Source organism: Artibeus jamaicensis, unplaced genomic scaffold, assembly GCF_021234435.1.
Source record: "Artibeus jamaicensis isolate MK-2021 breed Jamaican fruit bat unplaced genomic scaffold, CSHL_Jam_final scaffold_1019, whole genome shotgun sequence".
NCBI classification, from domain to species: domain Eukaryota; kingdom Metazoa; phylum Chordata; class Mammalia; order Chiroptera; family Phyllostomidae; genus Artibeus; species Artibeus jamaicensis.
The window spans coordinates 25,711,762-25,726,401 of NW_026522025.1; positions in this window are offsets into that span (position 1 = coordinate 25,711,762).

The window sequence follows — 14,640 nt, forward strand, 5'->3', positions numbered from 1 at the left end:
TAGAAGTTAAATTTCAACACTGTCTGGGTCCTCTAGCTTCTACGGAAATGACTTATAGTTAATATGAAGTTGAAGTAAAGGTTGTTTTTTTTTAACTTCTTCTGCTTCCTAGTCTGACTAGTGTCTCTGCTACTCTCATGAGCCATCTGTCTTGTTAAGGAGAAACTTCATGAAGACATGTTCCCAGTGCTACCGTTGAGTATTTCTTTTGGCCTCTGCTCCCTGATCCCCTGATCGTCCGATTTATTATCAAACAGCTCTTGATCATCCTGATATCATCATGTTTTTCATTTACGTTTTCAGCCTGTCGAAGTTTTATGATGCACATTTTATTGCTGTTACTAGTCTGACTCTAGGTTCCTTTAATCCTCTCCATGGCTTAAGGACTCTGTTTCTCAGGATAACAAGGGTGGTTCGAATCACAATACAATCAAGTCTTCGGGTTCGCTCCATGTTCCTGCCATACTACGTCGTGTTTTCCACACACAGGCTGGCCTGCGGCCTTCTGGCGCCACAGTTAAAGGTCAGTAGTAGGTTTCCCTTTTGTGCTTCAGAGACATTTCTGAGGTATATCATGGTCTCTTTATTTTGTACTAAACCATGAGCATTATTTTAATTGTTTCCAATTTTTTATTAGCCATTCTCAATGAGTTTCCAAGTTTGCAATGCAACAAAATGCTTTCTTAGCCGTAGTCAATGTATTCTCAAGTTTGTAAACCCTCAAAATGTTTTTTTATATGATGTCTTGGGCATATACTCCCTCAGACTTGGGATGACCGGCACCTTAATATTTGTTATATTCTTGGTCTGTTGTATTGGAAAGACATTCCTCATGCTCAGAAACATTGGGATACCAGCTTCATTTCCTTTTCATCTCCTTAATATTATAGCTGTGTGTCTTTCTTTTCTGCCTGTTTTTTACTATTTTTGTTTGATCTTTAGTCAGCACTTAGTATGTGATAGGTATTGTGCTAGGTACCAGACTTAAAAAAATGAAAAAGAAAATTATTTTTATATTCTCTACCATCAAAATATGTTAAAACTATCAGATAGGAGAAGAGATAAACACAAAACAAAAAGTAATTTTTAAAAATAACATGATGAAATACTTTTTACACAATTTAGTTTTGTGAACGTGTCAAAATTATATAATAATCTAGTTGCAGGGTCAATGATTTTGCTCAGATCAGTTTAAGATTACGTTTTCTTTCTTTGTGAAATCCTCTAGGAAAGTAAGTGGTTAGATAACCAATGTACTACACAGAAGAACAAAGAATCTAGTGAGGAATCATTTTGCCTTCAAGACCGGTTAAAGGTAATTAGGCCCCTCCCAAGATTAACCGTCCACAGAGGGAATGGATAGCTGAGTTCCCCAAAGTGGTCTTATTCTCATTAAAATTTATTTGAAAATTAATTAAGCCTTTTATCAGGGATGATAATTTTTTCCCTAAAAGGATTTGTAAATTACAAAGTTAACAAAGTTTCTGTCCTAGTCCGTACTTGGGTCGATTTTTCTCTTTCTGTGTGAGTTTGTGACAAGTTGAATCGAAGGTCTGACTATGGAATTACTAATTGCCTATTATGAGGGAACAGAGGAGGGTCAATGAATCTCAGTCAAAAATTTCCGCCGAGATAAAAGGATTTATCAGCAGTGGGAAAGGAATATCTACCATAATTTGAATCCTTGATAAACTGAAACAAATGATTGAGGCCAGCAGTTTATCTCAAAACAATATTAAATGTACGGCTTGTCTGAGTTCTACGAAATGGGATGCTGCGAATTGAAAACAGATGCTACAAAACTCCGACTTTGATATGGCGGATCTCAAAGATTGAAACCACTGAGATGCAGCTGAGCCCTTCCTATTTCAACATGTTTAAGGACTTGCACAGAAAACTAGAAACTCTACAAGTGTGTACAAAGAAATGTTAAAAAATGTATCTGTGTTATATATATTTAACTCTAAAGTAAGAAGTGTGTACTTTAGAAAGAAATCTTTTCCTTTTCTTTCCCACCCTCCCCTCCCTCCCCTCCCCCCCCCCCCCCTCCCCTCCCCTCCCCTCCCTCCCCTCCCTCCCCCCCCCCCCTCCCCTCCCTCCCCTCCCCTCCCCCTCAATTGCTCTCCCTATCTCTCTCTGTCTCCCTTTTTCTTCTCGACCACTGAGATGGAAATGAAAATCGCACAGCAGAGTTCAGTGATCAGAACAGTCATCCAGGCCTAGGAAGAGTGATTTCCTGAAATACAGAGTTAAGTGTCACTTAATGCATATGCAAGAATGAAAGTTAGAACAATGGGGTGAAGAGCTGTAATAGAAATGTTTAGTGAATTCTATCTCCTGTTTTAAAAAATGTTGAAAACAAAATTCATACATATTTCTAATTACAATTGTATAGACTTTAAGAACTTTATAAAATGTCTTAGTTTTTGTAATTTCTTTGTGTTTGTTATATTTTGTTATCTAGTTGGTTGTTGGTTTTGATTAGCAGTAAAAGATTTGACATACAAAATTAACCAGAAATAATAGTACTGGAAGTTAAAATGTTACTCAATACTTGTCATTCAGGCAGTAACTAATTTAACTCCTACAACTACCTATTGAGGTAAATACTATTACTATTTCTAGAAGAAATCCATGTGGTTAAAGAAAGTTAAGTATATTGCTCAAAGTCACAGAAAATTGTTGACCTTGATGCAAATTCTTTTTTACTTCAAATTCTAAGCTGTTAGCACTAAGCCTTCTGTGCAATCCTTCAGTCGTGAGCTTGAATCCCATCCCCGCCACTCTTTATTTAGTAATTATAGATAGATTACTTAGCCTCTCTGAGCTACATTTCCTCTCACGAAATATACCGATTTTATTGTCTCTTTTTTTTCAAAGAAACTGATCTGCCCAGGACACCTTGTATTATTACTTTCTTGTTCTAAAAAACTTACCATTGGAAAAAGCAAAGAAGAGGAGAGCTAGAGACACAGCTTTCCTCTAGTTCAAAGCCAAGTTTAAGGTTGAAATCCCCAAGGGATAGAGAGTGTGACTCATCATCTGCTAAAAAGCACAGGCTGGAAATTTTACTCTGAGATGAAACAGCTAACAATTGATGGACACCCTGTAAATGTGTATGAAATTATGACTCCGTCCTTGTTTTCATCTGCTGTGTGCAATTATTCAGAGTGATCTGTAACACCCTAGAAGCTGTTGAGAGGACTGTTGTGAGGATGGCACTATAAACCAGTAGGAGGTAGGTATAATTTTTATATTGCCCACTGGTACTCCGACTAGATACGCCCTATAAAAAACAGATTCAAAACTTGAGAAGTGTTCCCATGGTAATGATGTTAAAGAGAAGATAGAAAAGCCCAGAGTACTATCAAGGAGAAAAAGTGAAGAGATCTAAATCAAGCCAATGCAGTTAGTTTTCTCTCACTTTTTCAGAAAGTCTGCTCAATTAAATTTTTATTAAACTGAATTCAAAATAATGTTGTGACTGCCATTGTTTTTCCATCACTCTGAGTGAGAAAATAGAACAGATGATAGGGAACACCTGAAAGTTCCTTTGCATAAAATAAAATGATATATAAGTGGGAGTGGCTGTTACCACATTATTAAACCATCATTTTTAGACTACTAAGCATATACTGAATACCGAGAATACAAAGATTAATGAATTCTCAGTTCTAAAACAAATAAGTCATGGAAAAGAAAGTGTCAGAACAATATTATCTTGGAAAGGAATAGTCATTAAAAGTAAATTGATGTAAATAAAGAAATTGCTGTAGAAACAGCAAGTGAGATTCTTTTTAAATTAATTAATTAACTTATTTATTTTTTTGTTGTATATTTTTTCTATTACCATTTATCCCCCTTATATCCTTTCGACCCCCTGCCCCCATTCTCTCCCCCCCCCTGCCCCCCCCTGCCCCCCCCCCCCCCCCGCCAACCCAGTCACCACACTGTTGTGCTTGAGATTCATGATATCTCTTCAGGTGAGCTCTGGATGTTGTTTACCAGCCCTCTGGGGATTTTCCAGTTGTAGAAAGCTGTGCACCTCTGATTGTATTTTATATGGAGTTGGCTATTTTACAACTCTGTAGGGATGGGAGTCATGTTTTAAAAAACTGGTAACGATGTAATGTTTCTCGTCCACAGAAATGCAAATGAACTTGGTCTAGTAGAGAATGAAAATCTCTGTAAGTTGGTTTTGTTTGAACCGATTTTAACATCTTTCTTATTTCCTCACCGTTAATGAGCTAAATAAAATCTTTGATAAGTGTTCGTTTTATGTTTGCTGAGAGCCATGATTTTATCATCTTGAAATTTATACTTTTGCAGAAGGTAAATACTGAGTGCCTCTTCAGTGCCTGGTGTTAAGCTCAGCAATGTCATTTATGCTGCCTTATTGAATATTCAAAACTCTAAAAACTGGGAGACGTCCGTATAAGGCCTTTGTATACTGATGTTTGAGAGAACATCAGTTCCTTGTTAAGGAACAGTAAGGCACCCTCTTTATTCAAGAACATCACAGTAAGCATGGAGACTGCTACAGCTGTGTGATGGGAAGAGCAACTGGGCTCAATACAGCAAGAAACAGTGAGCACTTGTAAAGGAGGAGCAGGCTGGGGATCAATAGATGGAAAATTGCTAAGAGAAAACATCAAGGATGAGGGGAGATTCTGGCTGACTTGACCTAACAAGGCTCTTCCTGAAGGCAGGCCAGAGTGATTGGACATCACATGGGAGATGGTGGAGGAGGAGAACTTGACGATCAGGTCTCAAGAGTAGTCAGATTTTGAGAATGGACTGACCAGGACCCTTACTAAAATCGGACAATGTGGAAATAAGCCCAGAAGCCCAGATTTAGGAGCCCAGTTCAGAAGATTATTTGGAAGGTCCTAACTAGAGTTCGGTCAAAAAAGAAAATCTTTTCACTGATAAGAGTTTTGTAGATTCAGGAGGAAAAGATAAATTAACAAATATTTGTGAAACAATGCACTAAGATTTCTACAAGAGTTTAAGGGTGGCCCAAGTAGCAGGTATTTTATCTGGTAGAGGTGAATTAGAACTTTTGGCTTATTATATATATAAAATGTTTAAGTGTCTATATTTTAATATTAGTTTATAATGGGTCATTAAAATCTATATTAAATATATCTTTATCATGTTCTGTTTATGTTTGAGAGATAACTTCATCTCTTAATAAACTGGTACTTTACCTTTTAGAAACTTAAGAATAAAGAAATGTAGTAATGGGTCAATGTATTCAGCTTGCTATAAACCTCTTTATTACATATAGTACCTGAAAAAATTTAATGTTAAAATCTTTGAGTGTAGGGGAACTCCCTTTAGATGTAATATGGCTCCAGCAGCAAAGGCATCTGGGAATTGTTGAACTCTTACCTCTATAGCCTCAGGCTTGGTTGACTCACCAGCAAACTAGAATGCTGTCCAGAGGTAAACGTCATGCCTCAGGAGTAAGGCTAATGAATGTATAGAGTGTGGTAACTGCCTGCTGTTATCTGTTAACTTAGAAATGCACTATTCTTTCTGGAGGTCTACAGGACTACCCACCATATGGCTTTACTATTAACCCCCTATCAAAAAGAGACCTTGTCCTGGGAAGGGTGCGGATTCTCCCAGGCTGGCCACCTCTGGGAGCAGCTGCCTTGTCTGTGTATGTAAGTTTCTCCTATTAAAGCTCTTATGAATTTGAATAAAGCTACGTGTCAGTTCTTTGGAACTGATCCTGAATTTAGACATTTGGGGCTTGCCCCCAACACTGAGGGAAAATGTTATATTTTATAAAATACACTAACTTTTAAAATTTTAAATAGCCAAATAATAACAAAGTAAAACACAGCAAAAAAGCACATTTGCTTATTTTTTTCAAAACCAGTAATACAACAAAAACAAAATGAAAGATTAACAAAATGAAAATGGAGCATCTTAAAATTTTGACACACTTGTGCAAAAGAAAAGAATCTCATTTTTCCCTTTACAGGAGGAAATCACCTATTATTTCTCACAGGTTTTCATACCTTCTTGCCCTCTTATTCAATTCTCAGATTTGCTTTGCATTGTGGCCATCACTTTAAGTAAGCAGTATTTCCCCCACCAGTTAAAATCAAACACTAAGCAAGGGCAAGCACACAAAAAAAATCAGCAAACAGTGCGAATTTCATATCTTCTCCTTAAGAACTGAGACTAGTGTAGGCTGAAGCAAAAAGAGTCCAATCCTATATAACCCCAAATCCTGTGTCCCTTCATGGTTTGGCAATGATCAACCCAAATCGGATTTCTTCTACTGTAGGTAGCCCTTTTATTCTCTGTTAATGTGGAGACCAGAGAGGGTCTTGTGGAACAGTAATCGATTTTAAAGTCACATGGACTTGTCTGGCTCTGTGTCTTACTAGGATCTTAAGTTCAGCAAGTTTTCTAATCTACTTAAGCCTCTTTCCTTAGCTGCAAACTTAGTATAATAACATGTTCTTCACGAGGATGTTGTGAAAGCTAGATTAGAAGAGGTATATGTTGCATTTTACAGGTAGCTGATTCTTACTAGTGGCAGCTATTATAGACACAATATAAAAATCAGGTACAATCTCTGCCAGAAAGAGCTTCACTGAATTTTAGTTATTAAATACCATTTGTTTCATGTGGTGTTTGGGCTATGGTAACTATAGAATCTAGCAAAGGTTCAGGGAGATAAGTGGTATAATTGAAACATAAAATTTGGAATTGATAGGGGAAGGGACTAACCAAAGAAGATGTTGTAGTCAAACATGAACCAACGTGAAGGTATATTTTAAGAAGCTGGAATTTTATCTGGAGGAAAACAGAGTCGGTGAAGGGAATGTTCACATATGTCCCTTATAAATATCAACCTGGGCACAAAGTAGAAAACAAAATCAGCAGCTGACTTTATGTGAAAATGACATTGCTTTAGAAACCCCTTCTAAAAATAAGAAGGACAAAGATAATTTGAGGTGCTCTGTAAATTGAGAAAATGAATATTCGGGGAACTTCTTAAATCACACCCATCTATAATTATAATTATCTCTTTAACCATGAGGTTATAATGTAGCTTCCAGTTGTTGAGTGCTATACTGATTCAGTCAGATTACTGTCAAATACTCACCATACTCGCAAAGATAAAATCTGGAGACCTGGCCAGTGTGGCTCAGCTGTTTGGGTGTTGTCCAGCAAATCTAAAGGTCGCCAGTTGGATTCCTGTGGGGTTCCATCCTAGGGAAAGCAACGGGTGAATGTTTTTCTCTCACTTTGATGTTTCTCTCCCTTTCTTTCTCCTTCCCCCATCTCTAAAATCAAAGATAAAATTGACAAATAAAAATACAATTTTGCAGTATATTAATCACTATAATTGTCCACCATTAGTCCTTAGATAGCAGTCTCACTCATGTTGACATGCTTGTTACCACCAGAGGGCACCCTCTACCCCTGGACAAGTCAGTGCTTTGACACACCTTGACCAGAGATGGCACACCAGGTAGGAAAATATAATTGAAAATATTAAGTTTCTCTCTCAAGAATTTGAAATGGAAATATCAGGGAATTTTTCATTTGCCAGTAGGCAGATATACTAAGAAACAAAAAGAAAGAAAAGAGACAGATAAACCGAATGCAAATAAATCTTATTAAAAATCAAAGCATTCACATTCACAGTCCATGTCTTGGTTCTACCATGTGTCATGTTCTCACTAGGGCTCAGCTCTAGGCCAGTGCTTCCTGAGACCAAGGAGGGATTGTTCAGATTTCCCTGGGTACATATGCATATACAATCTTTAAACTTCTATTTTATATGGCAATTGAATAAACTTCACTGAGGGATACAGTTCAAGCCCAGGGTTCTAATGTCAAAGCTTCTATGCATTCTTTCACATGTAGACAGAACCATGGTTCTATATAATTTCACCAGCTATATTGTTGATTTGATTTTTAGAATAGCTGGACTCTTGATCAATCATCACACTGCAAATGGTTTATCTGCTATGTCCTCATACTGGCTAAAGAAACAGTTTGAGCCATGTGGTAAGTAGATAAGTAAACAGTTTTAGCCTGCCAGAAACTCAGTCAGATTTAGTTATTCTTAATTCTATATCCATACAATTCTGTGCTCTCGAGTTCCACTTCTATCCAAGGGTTCTTACAAGAGTCAGAGGTGTTGCAAGTTACTTAGTACCATGGAAATAAACTTTCTGCACAGAAAAAGCTACAGCATTTATGAAATTAAGAAGGTCAGCATGACCATGTGCTGAGCCAGAACTGGTATTATAGCTATTTGTTCCATAACCTTTGCCTTTCAGCATTTGTTTTGTGAGGGTACTTCAACCACCACATTTTCATCCTTAACATAGCTATCCCTTAGAAATCGGCTCCATGGGGCGCAGAATCAAAATAAATGTTTCTGCAATGCAATTGGGACAAATTGTTCTGTGCAAAATTGGAGGCTAAAAAGAACAGCAATTCTTATACAAAGTAGTGTGGATGTAGTGGAACACATGTTTAAAATACTAATGGAAGTATTTTACATGGACAACTTTCACTGTAGTTAATACCTGAATGGATGCTGCTTTTACAGTTGTATCTCTCTCACTGGCTTGCAATAGAATTCCAGGATAAGAAGGCACATGCCAGAAAAAAAGAATTTGACACCGTTAGTATTATTTGTGCCCGCTTTTCATTAGGTAGATGAACACCAGCTCAGTTCTTTTTCCATCTCTGTCTGCTAAACAATGACCTCTATAACCTGAAAGAAAATTAGTAGTGTGCAGGAAAAATATTTTTTAATGATCTTGAAGAAAGGTTAATTACCTTAACAACTAGAAACTGTTCAGTTCTTCCAAAATCCCTTTTAAATTCCCTTTGCTGCTGGACCTTATTTGTCGGGTATTTACATCTCAAATGATTCTTTTTTTTTTTCCTCTAAAAGAATTCACCTTTTTTTTACTTTAGACTTTGACAGAGTTTTCATTTATTATACAAAATAAGATCTATGATATTTACAAAGTACATTGATATTCTTTTCATATTACCTTAAATATGAAGATACATTTAAAGCTACCTATAAAAAGTTATTCACACTTATGTTTCCCTTGAAAGGTAAGATAGTCAATTGACACAAACTATTGTTCCTAAGGAGGAATCTTATGTTATTTTCTGTATCCAATGGTTTATTTGTTCCTAATGTGTTTTTTTTAATCCTGATTGCAATTATTTTTGTTACATTATAGGAGTTCCTAGTATTTTACAAACAATGAAACTTTCAAGCCACATGTATGCACCAGCCAAAGGCACTGTGGGGCAGCTCACCAGGGCTGCTTTGAGTGTTCGGTCTTTGTTTCCACGGTGCGAGGCCAGCTTTCTCTCTATTGGCTGCCAAAAAATGAAAATGACTTTTGGCTCAGATTTCATTTTAATTCCATTTTACCCTTTGTTCTCAATTTCTATTTCTTGTCTTCTCAAGGGCATTTTTCACAAAACATTCTTCTATCTAAGTGAGCGTATGTTTTACCAGGTCAGGGCTTTGGACAAAAACTTTGTACATAAAAAAGCATGAATTAAAGAGTGAGACGGTGGGTTGTAAAGGTCTGTGTTCCACATAATACCAATGATCTGAAATTCCTTGGATTTGTGACAATGTCGACGGTTTACATCATGAGAATAAATCTCTGAAAAATTGACTAGATCTTTCTGTTTTAGCATCATTTCCATCATCAATCAATTAGTCGATCAGTTATCAGCATTATAAATAATCTTTCTTAAATATACATTGAGCACAAATCAGGTTATGACACTACATTAGGCATTAGGGACATACAGGGTGGGCAAAAGTAAGTTTACACTTATTTGTATAAAAAAGACATGCAGGTTATAATTATTACAATAGCTTTATTAACTCTGTGTTTTATGTATTCATAACTGTAAACCTACTTTTGCCCATCCCTGTCGGTTGGTGTGAGAATAGTTCCTTTTTCTGGGAGTTTTAGTTCACATGAGGATGCTGGATATATTGATGAAAACATGAATAAATTTAAGATAACACATAATGCTGAACAGAAAATGCATTCTGTGAGAGTTCAGAGGTAAGCAGAGAGACCATTCTTCCCGAGTCTATTGAATTTCTGTGTGAGCAGAGGTACTGCTTCTCTTTGTTCCAGATTATTTTTAATGGATGTTTGCATAGAAAGCAGCCTTCAAAGACAGAAATAGTGTGCTCCTCAGAACAAAGGGCAGATGTGTACGCTGCCCACTATGATAATGATAATGTTCATCTCCAGGGGCAGATTAGGCACATTTGCTTACAAACCATGCTAGAAAATTGGGGTTGCTCAAGTTCAGGGTTCCTCCACTGTGATGCATACCTGCTACGTGCAGAGCATCCTCTTGTAAAATTTGAGTCACGAGAGAAATGACGTAAACATGAAACTCATACACCTTTCTGCGCTGTGAGTCATAAAATCCTATGTCACTGACCCAGGAGTCCTATGCTTTCTGCTGCTACCTATAAAGTTGTGGCAGACACATATTTGTGAGCTTTCAAGTAAACACTCAGACTTTTCACAATTTCTGACATTTCATTTGGAAAAATAAGAATATTTTGATGCCCTCTTACATGTAAATAAATCTTTCCTGGGTGTTGGCACATTCCTGGCCATGAATAAATTTTAATTGCCTGGAATTTAGGATTCTATTAAACCCTGTATAGCACATGAAGGGGGAGGTGGTATAGGTAACGGTGTCCTTAGCTAATTTGTCCTGGGAGGTTGGATTTAATAGGGCAAACATATGTAAAAGAAAAAGAGATGGGAAAAGTTGGATAACTTCAAAAGACAAGCTTACTCTTCTTTTTCACCTGGGTTACCTGAGTATAGCCCATGATGAGTGTCTCTTATTTCTTTTCTGAAATCTTTGTATGAATGGTATTTTTATTGGAAATCCTATTGTAAAGTAGATTATTACTCCATACACTTATTCTTCTATTAGACTTTTGGCTGGCAGTGTTAGATAAACTTCTTTTAGTACAGAAGTGTGTATATATAGCATAGCTTTGAAGTTATGGCAACCAATACTGAATAGAGCTGCCTATTAAGAGATTTAATCATGGGGAGGCTTATGTTCCATAAAAGTGATCAAAGGCATTATCATAATGAGGAGATGTAGTGCTCCTGAAGTACAACACCTGATGAATTATGCAAAACTATTTTTGAACTACAATGCTACACTAAATTAGGTCCTACTTTTGTAAAAAATATATATATAAAGCATAATCGAAATCAGATTCTATTCTCTGCTCATTTCTGATTTCTACAATGCTGTCTTGATTTTGTAAACCTACAGAAATTGTGTTTTTTTTCTTACTCATTTTTCTTGTTTTAATGTCATCATATATCAGTTTCTCTTTTTTTCCTAGCGCCGGCTTATGAAACCAACTGGCGCTGGTAACGATCCTTCACGGTGGAACCCAGGGAATGCTGTTGCCATTTCCCTTCAGTGAGACTCGTCTCGCAAACATGCTGCCTCCATTTAGTGAAAATAAAAGGGGAAGAATGAAAGAGGAAACCATGCATATCTTAAAATAACAGCAGCCATATGACAGTTTCAGGCCTGTGTTTGGAGAATTTGCATATATCCCATTAGTTCACCTGAGCTTCACTTTCAAATTTTGATGTTGCCAGTCAATTTTCAGAGGTCAATAAGATCTTTTTCTAAATGCAAGTTTTCTTATAATTGTACCTCAATAACTGACAACTGGCCCTGATGAAAAGACAAGAAAGACAAGTGTTCGTTGCAGGAAAACATCAATATATGGCATCTCTCAGACAGGACTGCTTTGGAAAGACTCTGCTATTTTTGGACCATTAGCATCCAGGGTTTCAGATGATGAAGTCAATTAGAGCGGAGTTGACTAAGCGATCTAGAATGGTGCACATTAGGAGTCATGTACAAGCAAAAGGTTCATTAACTGGCAGTATCAATGTGATCACCTTTTAGTAACAATCAATTTGCTGTTCTTTGAATAGTAGTGGTGGTCAGACTAAATTAAATTTAATGTACATTGATCAAATGATTTACAGTATCTAGATTTACAGTATCTCAGAATAAAGAATGATGACTTTCAAGTATTCCTGGAGCAAAGAGAGGAATAAATCTAAAATCGGCCTAGTAAAGTGAGAAAACTTGCCTTTTGTTTGCTTGTAAGCTTTACAATAGTTTTTTTCCCTGAAGTCTGCAAAAAATATCAGACTAATGGAAATCCCGTGAACTCCACAGATACTACACATTTGAGTGCTGCATTGACAAATTGGTGGTCCATTTATACTCCCATTAAAGCCTCTAAATTTTATATTGCTGCATTCCTACTGACAGGTGCTATGCAAGCAATACTATTGTGATATGCAAGCCTAGTCATTGTAGCTTAATAAGGAAACCGTGAAGATTTAAGTATAGAAAGAGCAAAACAGTTTCAATCTATGACAAGCACATCAGAGTTCTTCAGTTTTCACCTCTTTCCTTAGTGTATGATATATGAAAAAAATAATAATGGTAAAGACCTTATCTGAGGTGGCCACATGTATCATATTCCCACATGCTCTTCAATGCTGTACTTTGTTTTTTGTCCAAAGAGCTGTTGACTATCTGCATAAGATTTGTCAGTCACTATCATGCCGTAGCCTGCATTTCATACTTGCACTCCAAGTGTCTGGCTCATGAATGACAGGGGTGAGGGGGGATTTTGAGGACTAATGGAACTCTGTTTGGTATGTTTATGTTCTATAAGACAAAACTACTTCCCATACTTCACCAGCAATTCGTACAATTCAGAGTCAGATTATATAACAGGAATATTAAACAACAGGAAATTTAAAAATTGCTACCAAATAAAACACAATATCCCCCTTAATTGAGAATACTTTGAAAAAGTCCTTGGTTTTACATATGTTCTTTAAAGCTTCAGAATTGACTGCTATTCTGTCAGGCTGGGCTAGGGGGTGCCATAACCTTACAGCTGAGGGAAATCTGGACCCTGGACTAAAAACAGGATGCTTTATCAGCCACTTGGCAAAAGAGGCAACGTGTGTGTGTGTGTGTGTGTGTGTGTGTGTGTGTGTATGTATGTGTGTGTTTTGAGTATACACACATATATAGGTTTCTATCCACTTTGGTAAGGTCCCGAAAAGAAGAAATTTTTAGCAAGAATATTTGCAACTGTTGATTTTTATGTAGAATATGTTGATGCTTCTAATCTTTATAAATTTTAAAACATGTGAATGTCCTATCTTTGAAAAACTACTGAAGTTATTTTCCTTAAATGAATCTTTATGTTTTTCTCCAAACTTCAAAATAAGGAGTTTTTAAGAATAACTGAAGTTCTGAACAGTTAATCTACCAATTAAAAATTTTGTTATACAATTTTTTTCATGAATAAGCCAATCGTGTTTAAATCAATCTATAAATAATGTGTTTTAGATACAGAAGAGGCCGATTCAATTACTTAATTTTCTAATTTTATCACATGTCAGGAAATTAAAATGTTTTGGGCAAAGATCAGGTTTTTTAAGTTAGAAAACAGTTACTAATATTGAACCACTATCATTGTTGCTTTTAACTTTTCAGTAGTATTGCTATCATTTAGATATTTTGATTTCAATACCCATGTGAATGACACCTTTCCTAGTTTAGTAACTAATTAATAAAGGGATGTTTAGGGAAAACCTATATAATAAAACCTCCTTGTATATATTTCGAGATTCAAATTTAGAGTTTATTGAGGAGCTTGAGTCCTGATTCTTTCTTTATGGGCATATTTTGAGTTTCTTGTGAGGCTGTTTTTAAGGGAATTTTAATGAATGCAATCATTCTTTTGTTTAAATCTTCTTCATCCACCAATGTATAAAGAAAAATTCTGAATCAGAAGTTTGGTGAGGAATAAAAGATTGTTAAATTGATTGAATTAATTTTAGAAATACATGTTAAATGGCTACAGTGCCCCAGCCGTGACAGATCTGATAAATATGATGCTCAGTCTAATCTTTCCCTCACGCTGAAGATGAAATGTAGACCAAAGCAGGCTGAAGTTCATAAACCTAGAGAAAATCATCACCAAGTTACTTTATTTGGCAATAAATAAATTAAATAGTCCTTCCTTCACCCATTTCATGAGTAAGAAAGATACAAATGAACTCACGTAAAAAGTATATTTTTAGTACTTCTGAGAGGAACCCTATTTTACATATCATCAATTGTTTTAACTTGTGGGAAGGTTTCTTTCAGGCTTAAGTTTGGAGGAAGGTAGTTATATAATTAATTAACTTAGTAAATAATTAATAAGAACTTAAAATAAGCCAATCACAATATATCAGATGGGGAAATAGGTCAGTCCTTATTTTAATGATTTCCACATTTTCACTTGGCAAATGAAGAACTATAGAGACAATTAACACCATACCAGGGTGGGACAAAAGTAGGTTTACATGGAAAATAATAAAATAATTAATAAATAATAACACAAAAATAAATTGTGTTTCACTCAGTTGTAAACCTCTGTTTGCCCCACCCTGTATTTTAGTAAGCAAAGCAGGCTAAGAATGTGAAGGGAAAGCTCTTCAAAGGAAGATCGTCACCTAT